Source organism: Balaenoptera physalus (assembly GCF_965194825.1).
Source record: "Balaenoptera physalus genome assembly, contig: HAP1_SCAFFOLD_1553, whole genome shotgun sequence".
Classification (NCBI taxonomy): domain Eukaryota; kingdom Metazoa; phylum Chordata; class Mammalia; order Artiodactyla; family Balaenopteridae; genus Balaenoptera; species Balaenoptera physalus.
Window position 1 is genome coordinate 36248 of NW_028125243.1, and position 26887 is coordinate 63134.

A 26887-nucleotide genomic window follows, 5' to 3' on the forward strand; every position below is an offset into this window, starting at 1 on the left:
CCCGGTCAGGGGTTCTGGGGGGCGTCCTGTCCCGCGGCCGCGTCCCGGGGAGGGGGTCCTGGGGGGGTCCCGGGAGGGCGTCCGGTCCCGCGGCCACCGGCGCTGGGGCCCGCCCTGGGCGCCCGAGGCCCCTCGTGATTAGCGCAGCCCGGTAAACTCCATCGAGGCGTCCTCCTCATTATTTTAAACGTGACGGTGGTAAAGCCTCGCTGGTTTAGCTGAAGAGTGCAGAGAGCCCTCCCTGTTTGAAAAGAATTCGTTGTCTTTCCCGGGCTCATTGGCCAGCAGCGAGAAAACAACATCAAACAGAGGTTTGTGATCAGTTTTAGACATGAAACTGTTCAAGCAAAACGTGAATTTCCTGGATCTTATTTTTGAGGAAGGCTGAACATTCCTTGATTGTCTCAACTCTCCTGCATGTTTGCTTAGCAATTAAAAAAGGTGAACTATGCCAGCGTACTTGGCAAGTTGCTAAACTTTTTGGAAAAAGTGGATCTTGTTAGGCCGCGGAGTGCGGGGAGCTGTGTTTAAGGCACTGCCGCCGACGAGGCTGTGCTGCCGGCTGGATTTGGACACATGTCGTTGCTGGTCCTCTCAGTGGTTTACGGTTGCTACCGGTGGCGTTTTCTGTTACTGATAACGTGTGCACGTGAACGTGTTCTCTTGTGGTTTGTATGAGGTGCTCCAGTTTTTGCATTTCTGTCCACCTGTGTGGGTCACTCTCAGTCCCTTGCTTCCGAGTCGTCTATATTTTCAGCTAAACTTCTGAAATTCCAAGTCAAACGAATGTGAAGGAGAGAAGGGCTGCTCTGATTTGCACAGCACTTTGGAGTTACAAAGCGTTTGTGCAGAATTCTTTGGCGACTCACGACAGCTGTGTTGCATTCATTTTACAGAATAAGAAACTGAGTCAGACCAAGCAGTTCACCTCCTTAAATGAAGTGTGCGTTGTGGATTAAGCCAGGACCCGAGTTTCCTGCTGGGCAGCATGCAGAAGTAATGTTAAACACCGAATTCTTAAGACTTCAGACTTGGTGTGCGCCTCTTTTCCTTTAACAGGTGCATTGCCCGGCGTGTAATTTCATACCCTGTTAATCTGTCTTTGCAATTTTGGCTTTTTAAAGTACCTCCTGTTTGTTTTCTGTTCCAGACGTTGCCTGTGCCATTTATTTTTTCTGTTGATACAGGCCTTTCATTCCTCACTGCAAGTGATGAGTTCTGTATATTTGATTGGCTGAACGTTTCTGTTATTCTGTTTAAACTGGCAAGTTTTTTTTCTTTGCCTAGAGAACCCTAGACTCCCCTAGTAGAAGCTGGCTCCTAGGGAAAAAGGCCGTTTCTTGGGTAATTTTTTTCTCGAACTCAGGCTATAAAATGTGTACCTTTTAATCATCTAGTGCACTAGGTGTTTTTGTTTGTTTCCTTTCCTTGAAATAGACGTTTCCTAGAAATGAGGAATTCCTTAGTGAGCAAGTATGGAGAAGACCAGTTTGTATTTATCTGCAGTTCTCAAATTATAAACACATAATGCGTCAGCAGGAGAATGAGGATAAGCTCCACAGATAATCCTCAAGTCTCATTTTTCTTTTCAAATCTTATATTTCTAGTAGTACAGAACTTTACCAATATAAAAACTTGCCCCCCCCCCCCCAAAAAAAAAGAACAGAACTGCAGGAAAGAGCAAAGAGCACTTAAAGTCTGTGTGTGTGTTTAATATATATATGTACATATACCCAGGTACATACACCTTTATATTTATATGTTGTTTTGTAAATAAATGACAATAATAATGTCTTGTGGAGATGTAGAACAGAAGTATACAACAAAAGCACAAACAGCAGGAGGGGGCAAATGGAGTTAAACTGTTAAACCTCCATGGGATGGTTCCATGGAGGAGGCAGAGAGGGGGATGGGATCCTCGAAGAGCTGCTGAAGACCTTGCATTTTTTGCAGATCTCTTTAGAATGCTACTTGTATATTATGCTCTCACTGAGTGCACCTGGCTGAGCTATGGCACATTAGCACGGTAAACATTTGTCAGATTTGCCCTAGTCAGAAAATTTTCTATACCTGCCATCCTGCTTGGCACTTAAAATAGTTTTTTTTTTTTAAGGTCTCTATGATATAGGGATGATGGGTGAAGAAGGTAGGCTGCAGGGTAATAATGTAGTATGTATGATCCCATTTTGATACAGTAAACAGAAAGTATTAAATGCATGCCTGTTTGTATGGGCAGTGAGTTTGCATGGTTATCTCAAGAGGGAGGGAATGGGACGGGTAGAGAAAGAGATTGACCACAGGCTATTGTTTTACTTGTTACAAGAGGCATGTGTTGCCTTCATTTCTGATTAAGCTTTTTGTTTACAGATTATTGTAGGTTTACATGCAGTTGTAAGAAATAATAGTGAGATAGGTCCTGTGTGTCCTTTACCCAGTTTTCCCCAATGGTAACATCTTACAGAACCATAGTATACTGTCACAACCTGGGTATTGCCATTGACACAGTCAAGATACAGAACATTTCCATCCCACAGGATCTCTCCTGATGCCATTTTATAGCCACTGCTGCTCCCCCACTCCCCACCAAATCATAATGATCTGATAGTGCAGTGGATAAAGTTGCACTAAAGTTTTTGTGCAGATGATCAAGGGAAAATAGCCCCTGGGGAAGATGGCCCATCTCCCAGTCCCCCGGCCCTATCTGTCCCTGGCAACCTGTCATTTCAAGAATGTTATGTGGGACTTCCCTGGTGGCGCAGCGGTTAAGAATCTGCCTGCCATTGCAGGGGACATGGGTTTGATCCCTTGTCCGGGAAGATCCCACATGCCGCGGAGCAACTAAGCCCATGCGCCACAATGACTGAGCCTGCGCTCTAGAGCCCGGGAGCCACAACTACTGAGCCCACGTGCCACAACTACTGAAGCCCGCGTGCCTAGAGCCCGTGCTCTGCAACAAGAGAAGCCACCGCAGCGAGAAGCCCGCGCACTGCAACAAAGAGTAGCCCCCGCTCGCCGCAACTAGAGAAAGCCCACACGCAGCAACGAAGACCCAACGCAGCCAAAAATAAAATAAATTAACTAATTAATTAAAAAAAAAGAATGCTATGTGAATAAAATCATATAGTGTGTAACCTTTTTTTTTTTTCTTAATTAAAAAAAAGTTTGTTTTTGGCTGCGCTGCCGGTTATGCGATCTTAGTTCCCCGACCAAGGATTGAACCCAGCCCAGGTAGTGAAAGTGCTGAGTGCTAAACACTGGCCCGCCGGGGAATTCCCAGTATGTAACCTTTTGGATTGGCCTTTTTCAATCAATGTAATTCCCTGGAGAGTCATCCAAATTGCATGAATCAATAGTGCTCCTTTTTTTTAAAAAAAATATATATATATATTTATTTATTTATTTATTTGGCTGTGCGGGTATTTAGTTGCAGCATGCGGGATCTAGTTCCCTGACCAGGGATGGAACCTGGGCCCCCTGCATTGAGAGTGCAAAGTCTTAACCGCTGGAACACCAGAGAGGTCCCAGTGCCGCTTTCTTTTTAATTGCTGAGTGGTATTCCATGGTTTGGCTATACTTCAGTTTGTTTAATCACTTGCCCATTGAAGAACATCTGAGTTTTTTCCCATTTCTTGACTATTACTGAGAGAGATGCTGTGGACATTTGTGTACCTTTTTTTGTGCGAACATGGGTTCTCTGGGGTAAATGCCGTATGGTATGTGTTGCTTTTTTTTTTTTTTTTTTTTTTTGGCTACGCTGTGCCACATGTGGGATCTTGGTTCCCCAATCAGGGATCGAGCCCGTGCCCCCTGCATTGGGAGCTTGGAGTCTTAACCACTGGACTGCCAGGGAAATTCCTGTATTGCTCCCCCTGCCCCACTTGATTGATTGATTGATTGATTGGTTGATTGGCTGTATTGGGTCTTAGTTGCGGCACGCGGGACCTTCGTTAAGGCATGTGGGATCTTTTTTGTCATTGCGGCGCACGGGCTCTTCGTTGCAGCATGAGAGCTTCTCTCTAGTTGTGGCGTGCGGGTTTTCTCTCTCTAGTTGTGGCACGTGGGCTCTGTAGTTGTGGCGTGCAGGCTCCAGAGCGCGTGGGCTCTGTAGTTTGCTGCACGTGGGCTACCTCATTGAGGTGTGCGAGCTCAGTAGTTTGGCGCGAGGGCTTAGTTGCCCCGCGGCGTGTGGGATCTTAGTTCCCCGACCGGGAATCGAACCCGCGTCCCCTGCATTGCAGGGCGGATTCTTTACCACTGAACCACCAGGGAAGTCCCTGTATTGCTTTTTTAAATTAAAAAAAAAAAAAAAAAAGGAAAAGCAATCAGAGGTAAAACAACTAATTATATGATTGCCTTTCAAAGTACATATTCAAACCCTACATTGTTGGTGTACATAACTTCTTTATGTTGATTTCTGGTGTTTAGCTCTAGTAACAAGACAATAATAATAACGCTGTAGTTTTCCTTGTTTCTTTCAACTGATGATCTGTGTATTTCTTACAAATAATAATTAACACTCACAAGCTACCAGGAGGCAAGTAATGGTTAGTGCTGGTGTGGTTAACTCCTTTATAGATAGGGAGGTTGAGGCATGGATATTGTGGAATTTGCCATGTTGAGGCATGGGTATTGTGGAATTTACCTAAGGTTATAACACTGTGTTCTGACTCAGATTCATTCAGATTTACTCCTTCTCTTTCTGTCTCCTGAATTAATAACTCTTTGTAATTTTGACCTAGGTGTGAGGACACGAAAAGGGTTTTTTCCTGTACCTGAGGTTTAGTGCTTGTTTTATAGAAGCAATATAGTATAGTGGTTAGAGTATGCACTTTAGCATCTGATTTTTTTTTCTTCTTAAGTCTTTAATGAATTTGTTACAATATTGCTTCTGTTTTATGTTTTGCACATGCCGGAAAGGTAATAGGCCTTGGCCCCTGGGCCTGGGCTTCGTCTCTTGTGCTGTCTCCTGTCCCTGTTGCCCCCGCGCGCTGGCCCGTCCGTGCTGTGCCAGGGGATATTGGTCGTCTCCCGGCTCAGTTCACAGTAGCTGAAAGGGACAGTGTGTAATGTTCTGATTTCTGCCCATCGTTTTCAAAGGGAGGCTCTGGCCATTGCTCCTCGGGTAAAATGCAGAGGGAGTGCTTTTTAAGATGGGACTGTCAGTGTTAGGGCCACTCCTTAATTACCAAAACGGAATCCCCTTCAGTTCCTCCAGCTGTGTTGTTTTGGCACAGAAAATGTGAGTAATAGGAATTTGGAACTAAGTTGGAGTGAAAAAACGCACCGGTCCCGCCGAATTTTCCATCGAAACAGTTGATTTGTGTTGTCTCTAGGAATTCTAAAGGGCGTACCGTTGCTTCCTAACCGGTGTCATTTGGGAGATCTACCTCTGTACGTTCAAATGATTAATTTTGAGACTTTGCTCATGTGTGCAGTAAACCCTTTAATTCCCTAAGACCTTCCTTTCCTCCATCTCATACCCCATTAAGCCCGCTTCAGTTTATCTCCTGAATTTCTTTGGAATCTGTCAGCTCTCCCTCAACATTCTAATACTGAACTTGCCTGTCTGTTGCGATTAGGTCCTAACTAGTGTCCATATATCTTGTTTCCTTCCAATCCATTCTTCACACAAGAAACCTTCAAAGCAAGTTGGAACATTGCTCATAAACATCGCTCACAAACATTGTTTTGAGAATAGAAAACACAGTGTTGGCCTTTAAGACTCTGCGTGGTCTAGAATCCTCTCTGCTTCTCTAGCCCCATCTTGTGCCACTTGTGCCCTCACTGTCTATGCTTCAGATACACTGAATTAACCTTAGTTCTCACTCATCTGACAGAAGTCAGTTGAGAAATTATTTTTCACTGTGATTCCTAGCATTAAGGAATTTGATGATCAGGTTTTGTATGAGGACTAAAACTAAACTGGGAAGTGGAAGAATTGAGTTTAAACTGTGTCAGTCAACACGCATGTATTAATGATACCTAAGTATTGAACACGGGACTAGGTTTCATGAGGGATACAGAAGTTCTGGCCATCTCTGGTTTTGGATATCCCTTATTTGTTGAGACCTTTGCGTTGTTTGGTTGCCTTTTGTCTGTTTTCCAGATGGGAAAACAGGAACAAGGGAAGTATAGGTTATTACTAAGTGGGGTTGAACAAGTGGAGCAGCAAACTGCAAAGCAGAAAGAAGAGGGACGTACTATAGAGGGATATGATTTCCATTTTCAAGGCGCCTGCGTCCTGTGCAGGGAGACAGCCTAACATAACATGTGCCTAACAAAAAATATATTGACTTCTTACTAAAATCTCCAGTTCATATAACCAAGGGGTTTATACCTTCTCCTTTAAAAGTGATATTCCTGGGGGGAGGGAGGGGCAAGATGGCAGAAGAGTAAGACGTGGAGATCACCTTCCTTCCCACAGATACAGTAGAAATACATCTACACGTGGAACTGCTCCTACAGAACACCCACTGAACGCTGGCAGAAGACGTCAGACCTCCCAAAAGCTTTATTTTATTTTATTTTATCATCTTTATATCTATATATAAAGTACAGTCTTGAGCTAGTACAGGTAGCCTGAGAGTCTTAGAGGCCTTTAGTTAAAGGAATCTAGCCAGCGAACATAATTCTCATACTAAACTGCCACAAGGAAGAAGTTAACTTACCCTGTATGTCAGGGTCCAAAAAAATTTAAAGATGTGCCTAATGCAAAAATAAGTTATAAAGATTTAGGCCAGTCAAAAACTAACAGCAGTTTCAGGTAGAGGTGCATGCCTAATGTAAACCAGCATAGTTTCCATTTACTGCGTTCTTGTAATCACTGAAATAAAAACTTCTACAAGATTAAAAAAAAAAAATTCACCGATTAAAGTAAGTGTACAATTCACTAGTTCTTAGTATTTTCACAACCAATATTGCTATCTAATTCCAGAACATTTTTGTCACGCCCCCCACAAAGAAATCTTGTATATGTTAGCTGTTACTCCCTATTTTCCCCTCCCCAACATCCCCTGGCATCCACTAATCTACTTTCTGTCTATATGGATTTGCTCATCCTGGACATTTCATAGACATGGAATTATACAATATATGACCTTTTGCTATTGGCTTGAAATATTTCTCCCTTTAATAGTGTCAGTTTTTCGGACTTCCCTGGTGGTACAGTGGTTAAGAATCCGCCTGCCAATGCAGGGGACACGGGCTCGAGCCCTGGTCTGGGAAGATCCCACATGCCGCGGAGCAACTAAGCCCGCACGCCAAAACTACTGAGCCTGCGCTCTAGAGCCCAAGAGCCACAACTACTGAAGCCCATGCACTTAGAGCCCGTGCTCCTCAACAAGAGAAGCCACCGCAACGAGAAGGCCACGCACCACAACAAAGAGTAGCCCCTGCTCGCCACAGCTAGAGAAAACCCGCGCGCAGCAACGAAGACCCAACGCAGCCAAAAATAAAAATACAAATAAATAAATAAATAAATTTATTTATTTATTTAAAAAATAGTGTCAGGCTTTATCATTTTAATTCTGTTAGTTTTTCTTTATGTATTTGGGACTTGCTTATACTGCATTTGTCTTTTAAGTCATATAGGAGAAAAACTGAATTACAAACAAAAATACATTTATACTGTCTTTTGTATTTCCTTATGTAGTGGACATACTCCACTGGAAAAGAGAAATCACCATACCTTTTGATGAACTCATTTGCTGGCATGATGGAGTGAAATCTAGCAGAATGTCAAGCCGATTTCCCCCACAGGACATTTCCTTAGTGTCAGGGTGGTACAGGATGATGGGGGACTGAGCCAAGAAAGCAGAGTGAAATTTCCTGCACAGTCATGGCACGAACAAACCAAATCCCGCTAGATAAAGGGGCCTGTGACAATCATTAGGTCTCCTCTTCAAGACATTTGCCAGTTTTTGAACCTATAGAAAGCAGGAAGCTTAAATACCTAATGCCTGAGGGAGAGAACTTTCCAAAGTGAGGAATCAGAGACCTACCAGACTCACAGTAAAAACCCAGAAGTGCCATCCCCAAGAAGGGGGCTGAGTCAGAAAAAGTGAAATCATCTGCAATGTTTCAGTGTTTATGAGACAAATTTTCATTGAGAAAGTGTAACGGTAACAAATACATAGCTGGTCTCTCCTTACATTTGCCATACTCTGAAGCTGTGAGAACTGAGAGCCTAAAGAGCTGAATTCAAACATCTGAAAGACTGAAGTCAATAACTGACTGTATTTATTGAAGAATCAAAGACCTGTCAGGCTCACAGCAAAAATCCAGGGAGGCCACAAATCAGGAAAAATCATAGGTAGGATGAGACAAGTAAAGCTCCAACCCAGTTCTGACCTAGTAAAATTCCTGAAATGACTGAAATGATCAGCCACTCTGATTAACAGAGAAAGGGGTAAATCTTCTCTGGTTCAAAGTAATAGCATCTTCAGTCTCTATGAATTTTTTATTCACCATGTCCAGCACACAATCAAAAATTATGAAATTCCTGAAGCAGGAAAAAGTGACTAAAAATTAAGACAAAAAAAAAAACAAAACAAAACAAGAAAAATTGATTTAGAGGGAATTCAGATTCTGGAGTTAGCACAGAACTTTAAAATGACTATATTGAGAGTAAAAGATGGGGATTAATAGATTAAAATATGGAGAATCTCAACAGAAAATTGGAATCAATTTTAAAAAATCAAATACAGATAAATGAAAAATAAGAAAACTGATCCCCAGCAGACCTTAGGGAATACTAGAAGAAATTTTTTTAGGCTGAAGTAAAATGGCCCAACATAGAACAGAGCTGGCCTCTCCGTCCCATATTGAACTCGAGTTGGAAGAGGCGAGTCCGGTCTCAAAACGGAGGTAAAACCGCCGCCCGGTCGCCCCCAGCCCGACTCCGGCCGTCGCCGTCGCCGCCGCCGCCGTCGCCGCCGCCGCCGCCGCCGGGGGTGGGGTGGGGAGGAGGGCCATGATCCAAAGGAACCAGAACAGTTGAGAAAACTGTTTATTGGTGGTCTGAGCTTTGAAACTACAGACGATAGCTTAAGAGAACATTTTGAGGAATGGGGCACACTTACAGATTGTGTGGTGATAAGAGACCCCCAAACAAAACGTTCCAGGGGCTTTGGTTTTGTGACTTACTCTTGGGTTGAAGAGGTGGATGCAGCAATGTGTGCTCGACCACACAAGGTTGATGGGCGTGTAGTGGAACCAAAGAGAGCTGGTTCTAGAGAGGATCTGTAAAGCCTGGTGCCCATCTAACAGTGAAGAAAATTTTTGTTGGTGGTATTAAAGAAGATACAGAAGAATGTAATTTGAGAGACTACTTTGAAAAGCATGGCGAGATTGAAACCATAGAAGTTATGGAAGACAGGCAGAGTGGAAAAAAGAGAGGATTTGCTTTTGTAACTTTTGATGATCATGATACAGTTGATAAAATTGTTGTTCAGAAATACCACACTATTAATGGGCATAATTGTGAAGTGAAAAAGGCCCTTCCTAAAGAAGAAACGCAATCTGCTGGATCACAAAGAGGTCGTGGAGGTGGATCTGGCAACTTTATGGGTCGTGGAGGAAACTTTGGAGGTGGTGGAGGTAACTTTGGCCGTGGTGGAAACTTGGTGGAAGAGGAGGCTATGGTGGTGGAGGTGGTGGCAGCAGAGGTAGTTATGGAGGAGGTGATGGTGGATAGAACGGATTTGGAGGCGACGGTGGTAACTATGGCGGTGGTCCTGGTTACAGTAGTAGAGGAGGCTATGGTGGTGGTGGACCAGGATATGGAAACCAAGATGGGGGATATGGTGGCGGTGGTGGAGGATATGATGGTTACAATGAAGGAGGAAATTTTGGAGGTAACTATGGTGGTGGTGGGAGCTATAATGATTTTGGAAATTATAGTGGACAACAGCAATCAAATGATGGACCCATGAAGGGAGGCAGTTTTGGTGGAAGAAGCTCGGGAAGTCCCTATGGTGGTGGTTATGGATCTGGTGGTGGAAGTGGTGGATATGGTAGCAGAAGGTTCTCAAAACTCACAAGAAAAGGGCTACAGTTCTTGGCAGGAGAGAGAGCGAGGAGGTGTCAGGAAAGCTGCAGGTTACTTTGAGACAGTCGTCCCGAATGCATTAGAGGAACTGTAAAAATCTGCCACAGAAGGAACGATGATCCATAGTCAGAAAAGTTACTGCAGCTTAAACAGGAAACCCTTCTTGCTCAGGACTGTCCTAGCCACAGTTTGCAAAAAGTGCAGCTATTGATTAATGCAATGGAGTGTCAATTAGATGTACATTCCTGAGGTCTTTTATCTGTTGTAGCTTTGTCTTTTTCTTTTTCTTTTCATTACATCAGGTATATTGCCCTGTAAATTGTGGTAGTGGTACCAGGAATAAAAAATTAAGGAATTTTTAACTTTTCAATATTTGTGTAGTTCAGTTTTTCTACATTTTAGTACAGAAACTTTAACAAAATGCAGCTTTGAAGGTGTTTCCTTGTGAGTTAACAAGAAGATCATTGTTAATTAATATTTTGTATGAATTTTGCTGAAGTTAACTGTAAAGAAACACCTGCTGACTTGCAGTTTAAGGGGATCTATTCTCCCCATTTCCAAACCATGAAATGAATGGGCTCTGACATGTGGAGAGAATAGATATTTGTGTTTGCAATGTGTGTCTTAGATAATAGACTTGGGTATTTAAATTAGCATATTTGTGAATTTAATAGCATTAAGACTTACTTCAAATGAAAAATCTCAAAATTCAAAAAAAAAAAAAAAAAAGAACAGAGCTGGGAGCTCGATTGGAGTTGCCTGTGGGGGAGGAGCGCCGCCGCCGCCGCCGAGAGCTGGGAGCTCGATTGGCGCTGCCTGCAGGGGAGGAGCGCCGCCGCGAGCTGGGAGCTCGATTGGCGCTGCCTGCGGGGGAGGAGCGTCGCCGCCGCCGCCGCCGCCGCCGCTGCCGCCGCCGCCGCCGCCGCGAGCTGGGAGCTGGATTGGCGCTGCCTGCGGGGGAGGAGCGCCGCCGCCGCCGCCGCCAGCTGGGAGCTTGATTGGCGCTGCCTGCGGGGGAGGAGCGCCGCCGCCGCCGCCGCCGCGAGCTGGGAGCTGGATTTGCGCTGCGTGCGGGGGAGGAGCGCCGCCGCCGCCGCCGCCAGCTGGGAGCTTGATTGGCGCTGCCTGCGGGGGAGGAGCGCCGCCGCCGCCGCGAGCTGGGAGCTCAGTTGGCGCTGCCTGCTGGGGAGGAGCGCCGCCGCCGCCGCCGCCGCGAGCTGGGAGCTCGATTGGCGCTGCCTGCGGGGTGGAGCGCCGCCGCCGCGAGCTGGGAGCTCGATTGGCGCTGCCTGCGGGGGAGGAGCGCCGCCGCCGCCGCCGCCGCGAGCTGGGAGCTGGATTGGCGCTGCCTGCGGGTGAGGAGCGCCGCCGCCGCGAGCTGGGAGCTCGATTGGCGCTGCCTGCGGGGTAGGAGCGCCGCCGCCGCCGCCGCCGCGAGCTGGGAGCTCAGTTGGCGCTGCCTGCTGGGGAGGAGCGCCGCCGCCGCCGCCGCCGCGAGCTGGGAGCTCGATTGGCGCTGCCTGCGGGGGAGGAGCGCCGCCGCCGCCGCCGCCGCGAGCTGGGAGCTGGATTGGCGCTGCCTGCGGGGGAGGAGCGCCGCCGCCGCCGCGAGCTGGGAGCTCAGTTGGCGCTGCCTGCTGGGGAGGAGCGCCGCCGCCGCCGCCGCCGCGAGCTGGGAGCTCGATTGGCGCTGCCTGCGGGGTGGAGCGCCGCCGCCGCGAGCTGGGAGCTCGATTGGCGCTGCCTGCGGGGGAGGAGCGCCGCCCCCGCGAGCTGGGAGCTGGATTGGCGCTGCCTGCGGGTGAGGAGCGCCGCCGCCGCCGCCGCCGCCAGCTGGGAGCTTGATTGGCGCTGCCTGCGGGGGAGGAGCGCCGCCGCCGCCGCGAGCTGGGAGCTCAGTTGGCGCTGCCTGCTGGGGAGGAGCGCCGCCGCCGCCGCCGCCGCGAGCTGGGAGCTCGATTGGCGCTGCCTGCGGAGTGGAGCGCCGCCGCCGCGAGCTGGGAGCTCGATTGGCGCTGCCTGCGGGGGAGGAGCGCCGCCGCCGCCGCCGCCGCGAGCTGGGAGCTGGATTGGCGCTGCCTGCGGTGGAGGAGCGCCGCCCCCGCGAGCTGGGAGCTGGATTGGCGCTGCCTGCGGGTGAGGAGCGCCGCCGCCGCCGCCGCGAGCTGGGAGCTCGATTGGCGCTGCCTGCGGGGTAGGAGCGCCGCCGCCGCCGCCGCCGCGAGCTGGGAGCTCAGTTGGCGCTGCCTGCTGGGGAGGAGCGCCGCCGCCGCCGCCGCCGCCGCGAGCTGGGAGCTCGATTGGCGCTGCCTGCGGGGTGGAGCGCCGCCGCCGCGAGCTGGGAGCTCGATTGGCGCTGCCTGCGGGGGAGGAGCGCCGCCGCCGCCGCCGCCGCGAGCTGGGAGCTGGATTGGCGCTGCCTGCGGTGGAGGAGCGCCGCCCCCGCGAGCTGGGAGCTGGATTGGCGCTGCCTGCGGGTGAGGAGCGCCGCCGCCGCCGCCGCGAGCTGGGAGCTCGATTGGCGCTGCCTGCGGGGTAGGAGCGCCGCCGCCGCCGCCGCCGCGAGCTGGGAGCTCAGTTGGCGCTGCCTGCTGGGGAGGAGCGCCGCCGCCGCCGCCGCCGCGAGCTGGGAGCTCGATTGGCGCTGCCTGCGGGGGAGGAGCGCCGTCGCCGCCGCCGCGAGCTGGGAGCTCGATTGGCGCTGCCTGCGGGGGAGGAGCGCCGCCCCCGCGAGCTGGGAGCTGGATTGGCGCTGCCTGCGGGTGAGGAGCGCCGCCGCCGCCGCCGCCGCCGCCGCCGCCGTCGCCGTCGCCGTGAGTGAGGAAGCGCCTCGGTCAGGCCTGCTGAGGGCCCTCGCCGACGCCTGGGCTTACCCGCCGCCCCGCCAGCTCCGCTCGTTTCCCGTCCCCCGCGGCCCGGCGCGGGGCAGGCCTGCCGGGGCCATGGAGGACGAGGTGGTCCGCATTGCCCAGAAGATGGACAAGATGATGCAGAAGAACGCGGTAGGCGCGGCGGGCGGCGCGGGCCGGAGGGAGGCTGGGCGGCGGGCGGGGGTCAGTCGGCCTGAGGGGTTTCCCGGCCCGCGGTGAGCGCGGCGGGTGCCGCGTGACGGCGGCGAGGCCCGCGCTCTGGGGAGGGGTTCCTGGGGAGGGGGGAGCTTCGTGTCCCGCGGCCGCGTCCCGGGCAGGGGTCCTGGGGGGCGTCCTGTCTCGCAGCCGCGTCCCGGGCAGGGGTTCTGGGGGGCGTCCTGTCCCGCAGCTGCGTCCCGGTCAGGGGTTCTGGGGGGCGTCCTGTCCCGCGGCCGCGTCCCGGGGAGGGGGTCCTGGGGGGGTCCCGGGGAGGGCGTCCGGTCCCGCGGCCACCGGCGCTGGGGCCCGCCCTGGGCGCCCGAGGCCCCTCGTGATTAGCGCAGCCCGGTAAACTCCATGGAGGCGTCCTCCTCATTATTTTAAACGTGACGGTGGTAAAGCCTCGCTGGTTTAGCTGAAGAGTGCAGAGAGCCCTCCCCGTTTGAAAGAATTCGTTGTCTTTCCCGGGCTCATTGGCCAGCAGCGAGAAAACAACATCAAACAGAGGTTTGTGATCAGTTTTAGACATGAAACTGTTCAAGCAAAACGTGAATTTCCTGGATCTTATTTTTGAGGAAGGCTGAACATTCCCTTGATTGTCTCAACTCTCCTGCATGTTTGCTTAGCAATTAAAAAAGGTGAACTATGCCAGTGTACTTGGCAAGTTGCTAAACTTTTTGGAAAAAGTGGATCTTGTTAGGCCGCGGAGTGCGGGGAGCTGTGTTTAAGGCACTGCCGCCGACGAGGCTGTGCTGCCGGCTGGATTTGGACACATGTCGTTGCTGGTCCTCTCAGTGGTTTACGGTTGCTACCGGTGGCGTTTTCTGTTACTGATAACGTGTGCACGTGAACGTGTTCTCTTGTGGTTTGTATGAGGTGCTCCAGTTTTTGCATTTCTGTCCACCTGTGTGGGTCACTCTCAGTCCCTTGCTTCCGAGTCGTCTATATTTTCAGCTAAACTTCTGAAATTCCAAGTCAAACGAATGTGAAGGAGAGAAGGGCTGCTCTGATTTGCACAGCACTTTGGAGTTACAAAGCGTTTGTGCAGAATTCTTTGGCGACTCACGACAGCTGTGTTGCATTCATTTTACAGAATAAGAAACTGAGTCAGACCAAGCAGTTCACCTCCTTAAATGAAGTGTGCGTTGTGGATTAAGCCAGGACCCGAGTTTCCTGCTGGGCAGCATGCAGAAGTAATGTTAAACACCGAATTCTTAAGACTTCAGACTTGGTGTGCGCCTCTTTTCCTTTAACAGGTGCATTGCCCGGCGTGTAATTTCATACCCTGTTAATCTGTCTTTGCAATTTTGGCTTTTTAAAGTACCTCCTGTTTGTTTTCTGTTCCAGACGTTGCCTGTGCCATTTATTTTTTCTGTTGATACAGGCCTTTCATTCCTCACTGCAAGTGATGAGTTCTGTATATTTGATTGGCTGAACGTTTCTGTTATTCTGTTTAAACTGGCAAGTTTTTTTTCTTTGCCTAGAGAACCCTAGACTCCCCTAGTAGAAGCTGGCTCCTAGGGAAAAAGGCCGTTTCTTGGGTAATTTTTTTCTCGAACTCAGGCTATAAAATGTGTACCTTTTAATCATCTAGTGCACTAGGTGTTTTTGTTTGTTTCCTTTCCTTGAAATAGACGTTTCCTAGAAATGAGGAATTCCTTAGTGAGCAAGTATGGAGAAGACCAGTTTGTATTTATCTGCAGTTCTCAAATTATAAACACATAATGCGTCAGCAGGAGAATGAGGATAAGCTCCACAGATAATCCTCAAGTCTCATTTTTCTTTTCAAATCTTATATTTCTAGTAGTACAGAACTTTACCAATATAAAAACTTGCCCCCCCCCCCCAAAAAAAAAGAACAGAACTGCAGGAAAGAGCAAAGAGCACTTAAAGTCTGTGTGTGTGTTTAATATATATATGTACATATACCCAGGTACATACACCTTTATATTTATATGTTGTTTTGTAAATAAATGACAATAATAATGTCTTGTGGAGATGTAGAACAGAAGTATACAACAAAAGCACAAACAGCAGGAGGGGGCAAATGGAGTTAAACTGTTAAACCTCCATGGGATGGTTCCATGGAGGAGGCAGAGAGGGGGATGGGATCCTCGAAGAGCTGCTGAAGACCTTGCATTTTTTGCAGATCTCTTTAGAATGCTACTTGTATATTATGCTCTCACTGAGTGCACCTGGCTGAGCTATGGCACATTAGCACGGTAAACATTTGTCAGATTTGCCCTAGTCAGAAAATTTTCTATACCTGCCATCCTGCTTGGCACTTAAAATAGTTTTTTTTTTTTAAGGTCTCTATGATATAGGGATGATGGGTGAAGAAGGTAGGCTGCAGGGTAATAATGTAGTATGTATGATCCCATTTTGATACAGTAAACAGAAAGTATTAAATGCATGCCTGTTTGTATGGGCAGTGAGTTTGCATGGTTATCTCAAGAGGGAGGGAATGGGACGGGTAGAGAAAGAGATTGACCACAGGCTATTGTTTTACTTGTTACAAGAGGCATGTGTTGCCTTCATTTCTGATTAAGCTTTTTGTTTACAGATTATTGTAGGTTTACATGCAGTTGTAAGAAATAATAGTGAGATAGGTCCTGTGTGTCCTTTACCCAGTTTTCCCCAATGGTAACATCTTACAGAACCATAGTATACTGTCACAACCTGGGTATTGCCATTGACACAGTCAAGATACAGAACATTTCCATCCCACAGGATCTCTCCTGATGCCATTTTATAGCCACTGCTGCTCCCCCACTCCCCACCAAATCATAATGATCTGATAGTGCAGTGGATAAAGTTGCACTAAAGTTTTTGTGCAGATGATCAAGGGAAAATAGCCCCTGGGGAAGATGGCCCATCTCCCAGTCCCCCGGCCCTATCTGTCCCTGGCAACCTGTCATTTCAAGAATGTTATGTGGGACTTCCCTGGTGGCGCAGCGGTTAAGAATCTGCCTGCCATTGCAGGGGACATGGGTTTGATCCCTTGTCCGGGAAGATCCCACATGCCGCGGAGCAACTAAGCCCATGCGCCACAATGACTGAGCCTGCGCTCTAGAGCCCGGGAGCCACAACTACTGAGCCCACGTGCCACAACTACTGAAGCCCGCGTGCCTAGAGCCCGTGCTCTGCAACAAGAGAAGCCACCGCAGCGAGAAGCCCGCGCACTGCAACAAAGAGTAGCCCCCGCTCGCCGCAACTAGAGAAAGCCCACACGCAGCAACGAAGACCCAACGCAGCCAAAAATAAAATAAATTAACTAATTAATTAAAAAAAAAGAATGCTATGTGAATAAAATCATATAGTGTGTAACCTTTTTTTTTTTTCTTAATTAAAAAAAAGTTTGTTTTTGGCTGCGCTGCCGGTTATGCGATCTTAGTTCCCCGACCAAGGATTGAACCCAGCCCAGGTAGTGAAAGTGCTGAGTGCTAAACACTGGCCCGCCGGGGAATTCCCAGTATGTAACCTTTTGGATTGGCCTTTTTCAATCAATGTAATTCCCTGGAGAGTCATCCAAATTGCATGAATCAATAGTGCTCCTTTTTTTTAAAAAAAAATATATATATATTTATTTATTTATTTATTTGGCTGTGCGGGTATTTAGTTGCAGCATGCGGGATCTAGTTCCCTGACCAGGGATGGAACCTGGGCCCCCTGCATTGAGAGTGCAAAGTCTTAACCGCTGGAACACCAGAGAGGTCCCAGTGCCGCTTTCTTTTTAATTGCTGAGTGGTATTCCATGGTTTGGCTATACTTCAGTTTGTTTAATCACTTGCCCATTGAAGAACATCTGAGTTTTTTCCCATTTCTTGACTATTACTGAGAGAGATGCTGTGGACATTTGTGTACCTTTTTTTGTGCGAACATGCGTTCTCTGGGGTAAATGCCGTATGGTATGTGTTGCTTTTTTTTTTTTTTTTTTTTGGCTACGCTGTGCCACATGTGGGATCTTGGTTCCCCAATCAGGGATCGAGCCCGTGCCCCCTGCATTGGGAGCTTGGAGTCTTAACCACTGGACTGCCAGGGAAATTCCTGTATTGCTCCCCCTGCCCCACTTGATTGATTGATTGATTGATTGGTTGATTGGCTGTATTGGGTCTTAGTTGCGGCACGCGGGACCTTCGTTAAGGCATGTGGGATCTTTTTTGTCATTGCGGCGCACGGGCTCTTCGTTGCAGCATGAGAGCTTCTCTCTAGTTGTGGCGTGCGGGTTTTCTCTCTCTAGTTGTGGCGTGCAGTCTCCAGAGCGCGTGGGCTCTGTAGTTTGCTGCACGTGGGCTACCTCATTGAGGTGTGCGAGCTCAGTAGTTTGGCGCGAGGGCTTAGTTGCCCCGCGGCGTGTGGGATCTTAGTTCCCCGACCGGGAATCGAACCCGCGTCCCCTGCATTGCAGGGCGGATTCTTTACCACTGAACCACCAGGGAAGTCCCTGTATTGCTTTTTTAAATTAAAAAAAAAAAAAAAAGGAGAAGCAATTAGAGGTACAACAACTAATTATAAGATTGCCTCTCAAAGTACATATTCAAACCCTACATTGTTGGTGTACATAACTTCTTTATGTTGATTTCTGGTGTTTAGCTCTAGTAACAAGGCAATAATAATAACGCTGTAGTTTTCCTTGTTTCTTTCAACTGATGATCTGTGTATTTATTACAAAATAATTTTTTTTTTTTTTTACAAGTAATATTAACACTCACAAGCTACCAGGAGGCAAGTAATGGTTAGCGCTGGTGTGGTTAACTCCTTTATAGATAGGGAGGTTGAGGCATGGGTATTGTGGAATTTGCCATGTTTAGGCATGGGTATTGTGGAATGTGCCTAAGGTTATACTATAGCACTGTGTTCTGACTCAGATTCATTCAGATTTATTCCTTCTCTTTCTGTCTCCTGAATTAACTCTTTGTAATTTTGACCTAGGTGTGAGGACACGAAAAGGGTTTTTTCTGTATCTGACGTTTAGTGCTTGTTTTATAGAAGCAATATAGTATAGTTTTTAGAGTATGCACTTTAGCATGTGATTTTTTTTTTTTTCTTAAGTCTTTAATGAATTTGTTACAATATTGCTTCTGTTTTATGTTTTGCACATGCCGGAAAGGTAATAGGCCTTGGCCCCTGGGCCTGGACTTCGTCTCTTGTGCTGTCTCCTGTCCCTGTTGCCGCCGCGCGCTGGCCCGTCCGCGCTGTGTCAGGGCGTATTGGTCGTCTCGCGGCTCAGTTCACAGTAGCTGAAAGGGACAGTGTGTTATGTTCTGATTTCTCCCCATCGTTTTCAAAGGGAGGCTCTGGCCATTGCTCCTCGGGTAAAATGCAGAGGGAGTGCTTTTTAAGATGGGACTGTCAGTGTTGGGGACACTCCTCAATTACCAAAACGGAATCCCCTTCAGTTCCTCCAGCTGTGTTGTTTTGGCACAGAAAATGTGAGTAATAGGAATTTGGAACTAAGTTGGAGTGAAAAAACGCACCGGTCCCGCCGAATTTTCCATCGAAACAGTTGATTTGTGTTGTCTCTAGGAATTCTAAAGGGCGTACCGTTGCTTCCTAACCGGTGTCATGTGGGAGATCTACCTCTGTACGTTCAAATGATTAATGTTGAGACTCTGCTCATGTGTGCAGTAAACCCTTTAATTCCCTAAGACCTTCCTTTCCTCCATCTCATACCCCATTAAGCCCGCTTCAGTTTATCTCCTGAATTTCTCTGGAATCTGTCAGCTCTTCCTCAACATCCTAATACTGAACTTGCCTGTCTGTTGCGATTAGGTCCTAACTAGTGTCCATATATCTTGTTTCCCTCCAATCCATTCTTCACACAAGAAACCTTCAAAGCAAGTTGGAACATTGCTCATAAACATCGCTCACAAACATTGTTTTGAGAATAGAAAACACACACTGGTGGCCTTTAAGACTCTGCGTGCTCTAGAATCCTCTCTGCTTCTCTAGCCCCATCTTGTGCCACGTTTGCCCTCACTTTCTATGCTTCAGATACACTGAATTAACCTTAGTTCTCACTCATCTGACAGAAGTCAGTTGAGAAATTATTTTTCACTGTGATTCCTAGCATTAAGGAATTTGATGATCAGGTTTTGTATGAGGACTAAAACTAAACTGGGAAGTGGAAGAATTGCGTTTCAACTGTTTCAGTCAACACGCATGTATTAATGATACCTAAGTATTGAACACCGGGCTAGGTTTCATGAGGGATACAGAAGTTCTGGCCATCTCTGGTTTTGGGTATCCCTTATTTGTTGAGACCTTTGCGTTGTTTGGTTGCCTTTTGTCTGTTTTCCAGATGGGAAAACAGGAACAAGGGAAGTATAGGTTATTACTAGGTGGGGTTGAACAAGTGGAGCAGCAAACTGCAAAGCAGAAAGAAGAGGGACGTACTATAGAGGGATGTGATTTCCATTTTCAAGGCGCCTGCGTCCTGTGCAGGGAGACAGCCTAACATAAAATGTGCCTAACAAAAGATCTATTGACTTCTTACTAAAAATCTCCAGTTCATATAACCCAGGGGTTTATACCTTCTCCTTTAAAAGTTCTATTCCTGGGACTTCCCTGGTGGTCCAGTGGTGAAGACTCTGCGCTTCCAATGCAGCAGGCGTGGGTTCAATCCCTGGTTGGGGAGCTAAGATCCCACATGCTGCGCAGCCAAAGAAATTTTTTTCAAAAGTTATACTCCTGTGTTGTTGAATTTAGTGGTTTAGATTTTGTTTGAATGTTAAGAAGATTTCAGTTTATTTACCAGGAACAAACAAAACATAATGTAAAAATAGTTTCCCAGAAACGATTTCCATCGTTCTCTTCTTCCCTTTCTCCCGCAGACTGACTGGTGTTTCATCTTGACAAGTTCTCTGAACTTCTCTGTCATTCCATAGGAAAGCGGTCTGGCTTGGAGGTTGCAATCCCAGGGAATTTTTCATCAGCGGGGAAGTCTCCATCACTACAGAGGAATCAAGGTTGAAGTCAGTCCCGGGTAAGTGAGATGCTCCCCCTAAACACCAACACAGCAGTCGTGTACCTTTCAAGGGGTTCAGGGGCAAGATGGGCAAGGCATTTCTACTAACTCTTCTTAAGGATCATGGACAGTGTGCCCTATGCTACGAGGTAAGCGGTGACTGTTGTAATTCTTACTGGTGATCATTTCATGTCACTGATCCTTGGCTCTCTTTGTATCTCATAGGACTGTTGTAAGTCCAATACAAAATGAGTCTTCTTTTTAAAAAACTGAAATGTTTTACAAAGCCTAGCATTCTCATAGAGAGTCCTTTGAATTCTCCCCACTTTCCCGAGAGGCTAAGAACACTTCACACCATGAACTAGGAGAGGGGGTAGAGCCCTTTCTGATGAAATATAGAAACAAAGACAGAGTCTTAGCCTGCTTGCTCTCTGGACAGGATCTCGGACCACAAGGTCTTAAATCCTGGTATAAATGACGGAAGTGAGGACAGTTCAACTGGCACTCTCATAACAAGAGTTCTGAAACACCTTCCAAAGAGACTGTAGCAGTAGACGAGGGAAGGGAGTGCTACAGTGTGGTAGTACAGGGGGAATGCTCGGCTACAGCAGTGAAAAATGTGGTACCTATTGGTGTGCTCTCGGGGTTCTTGTACATGTAGCATAGATGACCTTTACAGTGTTCCTCCCACCTTCCCACCTGCATTAGGTGTTCTTTTTGTATTTTTTTTTTTTAATTTACGTTTATTTATTGATTGATTGTTTGAACTTATTTATTCTACGTATTTATTTTTTTGGCTGCACAGGGTCTTCATTGCTGTGCACGGGCTTTCTCTAGTTGCGGCTAGCGGGGTCTACTCTTGGTTGCGGTGTGCGGGCTTCTCTTGTTGCGGAGCATGCGCTCTAGGCGCGTGGGCTTCGGTAGTTGCGGCTCACGGGCTCTAGAATGCAGGCTCAGTCGTTGTGGCACATGGGCTTAGTTGCTCCACGGCATGTGGGATCTTCCCAGACCAGGGCTCGAACCCGTGTCCCCCGCATTGCATTGGCAGGCGGATTCTTAACCACGGCGCCACCAGGGAAGCCCTAGGTGTTCTTACATAGAGTCTAAAAACAGAGGGCACTGAGCGAAGGTAGTGGTTACTAAAGGCTCAGGATCTAAATTCTACCTGTCTCTACACCCCTTCCCAGCTGTCGATTTGACCCCATTTGTGAATGCCGACCTCATTCTTCAACTTTCTCTGCCGTTTGTATACTCACCTTGAAAACTTGTTTCTGTGATGCGTTGAGCAGACACAGGGTGGCAGATTGCAGAGGTGGAAGCTGGTGGTCGGATATTTGTGGGCTGAATCTCCTTCAGTCCCATTCCCATTTCTGGTTGCGCAGAGGCCCTACTTCCTGTGTATGACGCGGAGCCATAGGATTGCGGGCAGGAGCCAAGTTCTCCATACAGTGAAGACCCCAGTGTGCCTTGGTTATAGTAATATACCTGGCTTCCTTCCTGGTAGGGAAGTGACAGGCGGCTATGCCCCTGATTTGGAATCTGAGATGGTGCTCCCTGAGCAAGCCTGGCAGAAAGTGATGGATATAGAGGGACCATGTTATTGGCGTCTGAAGTTTTATCATACTGGGCTGCCATAAACATGGAGGAAGCAGCTGGGTGCCGGTCAGTGAGTGCCAGAGTAAAGTCTCCGAGTGAAGAGGAATTCTTTTCAGTGCTTCCTGTGATGTCCCACTCAAGAACACCTGGATAGGAAGGAGCTGAAGTGGAGATCTGGCTGTGGTCAGTAACTCCAGATAACATAGTCGTGCTGGAATGTTGGTAAAGGTAGGCACTACCCATGAGTGTCTGGAAAGAGGTACCGGTAGCCGATGCCGAACTGACGGCAGGGGCAGAGACTCTGGAGAAGTTGCAGACACTTCGTGTTAGGGAAGTTGCATTGCTCACCACAGGAAGACAATGCTGCAGAGAATTTAGAGTTCCAAGTAGAGATGGATTTTGGAAATTTTCTGTAAGAACAAGAGGGTCATGAAAAACTCAGGGAGGTTGAGAAATTCTCACTACGTTTGAGGAACAGCATTATCTTAAGGTTCTTGCTCTCAGGACACCTCTACTATCGACCCTTCCTGAGAAACCCAAAATCAGACAGTTAATGATGGCTGTAAGGACTGAGCAGTTTTCCACTCTTCTGTATTAACTGCCTGTGCTCCCATCTTGGGCACAGATGGGCAGAAGAGCCAAGTGGTATGGTTCAGACATTGTTCTCTAGGCTGGAAGCAACCTTCTCCCTGCCCTGTCTTTCCCTTCAGCCTGCACTCGTATTGACTTCTATGCTATTTCCTAGACTGGAAGCATTTTAGAACTAGGAGGCCCTTAGAGAACTTTCTCTTTTTTCAGTCTCATTTCACGAGTAAGGAAACTGAGGCTCAGAGAGGTCGGGTTGACTTGTTCAGGTTCTCTCATTATGTTAGTGTCATTACCAGGTTTCAGAACCTAAGTATCCTGACTTCCTTGCCAGGACTCCACTCTGAGCATGATAGTGCCAGAAAGCAGGAGAAATAGAACTTATAATATAAGCATTTTTTTTGTCCATTAGAAAACAGTACGGCCATTACCATTGTCATCTTCAGTGTCTCCCTTTGCTTGTGCAGTTCCCACGCTATTACCTAGAGTTGACGTATAGCTCAGTCCAACTGGTGAACTGAAAGAGTCATTTTTGCCCTCTTCAAGCCTGGTTTCTCATCCTACCTCAAAATGATTACCCGAAAGTGGATTTCTTAAGTGCTTTTGGAAAGAGAAAAGTTATCTGATTACTTCAGATTACTCATCTATAAAGTGGTTATAACACCACCACCAATAATAATAGCAGTAATAATTAATAGATGAATAAGCTGATCTATTGCGTATGATTTATATGGAGGAAGATACAATAAGTTCTAGAAAGACAAAGAAAAATCATGAAAAACATGTTACGTAACGAAAAAGAAATCCATAGATATTAATGAAAACTGGGGTATGTGGGCAAGTATCAAAGCCTAATGAATTTACTAACAAATGACATTCTGTACCATACATGCAATATTATGAAAGTGAATTTTGCCCACTCTATTTTAGTGAATACTATTAACCAAAAAACACGATGGAGGTGATAGAGGTGAATGAATTCCTAGCCAATGCATACAGACAGAGACGATAAATCAGTAAAAAATGCACAACAAGCAACAGAATGCAACAAATGTGAATGTATAGGTAGCCACAACATATATAGACAAGTATTTCAATGAAAACCGGTACAAAGCAGACAGCAAAATAGTAAGTGTAAAAGAGTTTCATTATTGTGCTCATTCATATTTTTACCCAGCAAGTAACAGGTATTAAGCCTAGGAGAAATATATCTGTCCATGAATATAACTCATATAATAAGCAGAAAGGAAGCTTAAAAAGTATCAAGAAGGTTTTTGTATTTATCCTAGAACTTAGAATCATCTTCCACATCCAAGAAGATGACATCCCAAGACCTCAAAAAACCATCATCCCTAGAATCCAATTAAAAAAGATTTTCAAATGTAAGAAAATCCAAAGGACTCCACAACATTGTTTTAGATAAATGTGGATGTTTGTGTTTTCTTTTTTTCTTTTGCCGCGCCGCGTGGCCCTGGCCGTGAAAGCACCGAGTCCTAAGCGCTGGACCGCCAGGGAATTCCCTAAATGGGGAATTAGAGATGTGGGGCTTGACTTTTTCTTTTTCTTCTCCGGTAGCTAAGATCTACAAGCGAACGATGGCTGTTGATCAATGTGCTCTCTGTGTTAGGAAGGAAATAACTGTAAAAATTGAAAAGCAACCTTGCCTTAGAAGCTACATATCACACAAAGGAAATAGTCCTTCTGATTCAATGTAGAAGATATCATTTAAAATGTTTAATTGGTCAAATGTCTACCTAGTTTAAAAATTAGAAAGAATAGAACACTGAAAAGCAGCCCCCTAGATAACCACTTTGGTTTCTGGTTTCTAGGAAGCATCATTTCTAAAACATACTTCTAAAATGTTTCTATTCCAAACTGTCAAGTGCCAGCTGTATTCAGAGAGGCAATAAAAGAAAGAAAACGGAGTATGACTTTTCTGATAGGCTGCCCTTCCTGGTGATCCCCTGTTCTGGCCTTACTTTCCTTCTTAGTCTGTTAATGTAAGGATTTGCTACCATCAGCTTTGTTTTGCCCTGCTCTGAGCAGATTTCCCTCTGTGCTGTTTCTGCTTTAATTTAAAATCTTTGGCTCCCATCAACATTCCATGGCAAACTGCCTCTTTCTTGAGAGCTCCTCTATGCTTTCCCTCTTCATTCTTATATTTTTTTCCCATCTCTTGGTTCCTGTTGGCCTGTGCTAATGAAAACAATCCTAAACTTGCTTACGTTTGACTCTGTGCCTCCCTATATAGCCCAGTACTCTCCATCCTCTCTCCCTATTCTCTCTTTTCAACTAGTCGAAATACTAGTGGAGGGAGACCATTGGAGATGAAACATCTTGGTATATATCGCTAGTTTTCTGTGTCACCTGGCTTTTCTATGTTTCTGTTGAAACACTCTTTTGAGAAGTCTCTGATTTCATTTTCTACATGGGTACCCTTTAAGGCTCAATATTGGAAAAGAAGGGGATCAGAGTGATCAACCCAATGTGGTATCCTAACGTAACAGATAAGGAAAGCAGCAGGCTTTGTGAGGCAGTCAGTGATTTGTCCAAAGTCACACAGACAGTAAACGTCAAAGTCAAAACTGAAATTAGGTCTCCAGACTTGTAGTTCAATACTTTCCCTCATTATTCCACGCTATTTTGAATCTCCTCCTCAATTTAGGGGCACAAGAAATCGAACGCAAAACTTTCCAAAGTTTCTTTTCTTACCTGACATGGTCAGAGAAGAGGAGACATCAACTGCAGGTACAAGGGATGAGGAGACAACACTAGAGGATGTCTGAGTGGCTGCAGCTGAACGGCGCACGTGTCCAGTACAAAGGTCACTGGTTACTGGTCCAAACGGCTCCACGGAAACCCCAAGACCTCTACCAAGTGGTAGTAGGTTTGGTAGGAGAGTGATGTCACAAAGCAGGCAGTTGAAAGGTATGAGCTAGCCAATAGGGAGGTCCGATCCCCAACAGGAGGGCGGGCTTGGGTGAAGAGAGCGTAGGAGAGCTAAAACAACCCCTCAATTTCTGAGCTCTGGGGAGGAAATCCTAGAAGACAGATTTACCTCCCCCAGGCTCTTCCATTAGGGAAATCATTGCAACATTTCTTACAGACGTTCATTAATATAATTAACTAACAGTTACTTATATTCTACAGAGTATTCTATTTTATGTATCATATACTTAGAGCTATATAGATCTTATTTAACTAGTATCCTTAGGAAGGAAAGAGCCATGTAGTTTGAACTATTACAGTTGTAACTTGGTTAAAGAGCAGGGTGAAGTTTGTTGAGTGTACCCTGTGGAGAATGTTGTGGTCCAAGGCTCTTCTCTTTTAGTTTCTTCTCCTTGACTCCTACCTTCCTTGGGCTGGGCTAGGCTGGGGGCCAGGTTGGACTTGCGACTTAACATTTCTCTTCCGCTTTCTTTTTTTTTTTTTTTCTTCCATTATGGGCATTGCTTCTAGGACAAGCCTTGGTCTTGCATTGGATGTTCCTTCCTGTCAACTTCCAGCAGCAGGAGTCTTCTTTTCAGTGCTTGATGCTTCACGAAATAGACTCTGCCCATTGGCAGCAAATACCAGAGAGCCAGGAGACAGAGCTGGTTGCAGACCTTTCCTCTTCCAGCCTTTGGTTGCAATTGTTTTGCCCATGATTTGCTAGCTCTAGTTCCTTGGGCCACACAGGTATCCTGCCATCCAGCTCTTTTTATATGTGAGAGACATTCTGAACACTGTCCCTCTTTCTTTGCACAGAAGTATATACAGTGTGGCAGTTACCGTAATCTCCTCCCCCTTGCAAACAGCCCCTCTAGAATCTCGGACCTCTAGGACTCTCTGTCTTGCATGCTTGGGTGCAAGGCCAAGCACAATGAAGAGGAGAATAATTAGAGAAAGAGGAGGACATTGGTGGAGAACTGGGAGCAGGTAAGGTGAAAGGGCACCGGAGAAAAGAGATGCATGTAGGTTTTTTGGTTTCTGTGGGAAACAAGTTGACACACTTGGGCCTCATTTTGTATTAACAGAACAGAGAGTTGTAGATATAAGTAGCTAGATCGTGCAGCAACTGCCATGAAGTCTGTACACTGAAGAGAACAGTCTCACATCTAGTTTTCATTTTGTTTTATGTCATATTACCTTATTTATAGCATTCACTGGTATGTTTGTAGAACGCAGATGTTTTCAAATGCTCTGGTTTTGTCTACATGGTTATTTCCTTGTCCTATTTGTAAGGAATCCAACATTGTAAGACATATTGCATGTTTTTCTCTTGACGATTGTTTACCTTGAAGCGTCATGAACTAACTTGAGCTGTTGGATTTTGTGGAGAAACTTTAAAAAGGGTCTGTGAAAAAGGCATTGTGGTGAGTCGCATTATGCACCCGAGCGTAAGGAGCAGATATCTGCCACCAGCCCAGCTTGGCCTGGATTGCCTCTGTGTTAGTTCCCCTGGTTAGTGCTTTTCTCCCTAACCACTCTTGTGACTGTGATAATGTGAGTTAAGGGCTGAGTTGCTAGTGATTTATGTGTGAGGTAGGCTGGTTTGAGGGAGGAAATCTATGGACCTAGTCATTTTCCTTGGTGGTAAGCTTTCAGGGGTGCAAAGATCGATCTTCCTGGGGACTTCTCTGG

The 26887-nt window shown here is 46.8% G+C and overlaps 1 pseudogene across 1 annotated transcript in view; it reads left to right on the forward strand.

The window, feature by feature from the left end:
* The window catches only part of LOC309653958, a 37839-nt pseudogene extending 19483 nt beyond the window's left edge, over positions 1 to 18356 (forward strand). The window contains exons 4-5 of the transcript in view: positions 8834 to 10023; positions 18347 to 18356. The product of the transcript in view is annotated as an uncharacterized misc_RNA (transcript). The remainder of the gene's footprint in view (positions 1 to 8833; positions 10024 to 18346) is intronic.
* Positions 18357 to 26887: the final 8531 nt, after the last annotated feature.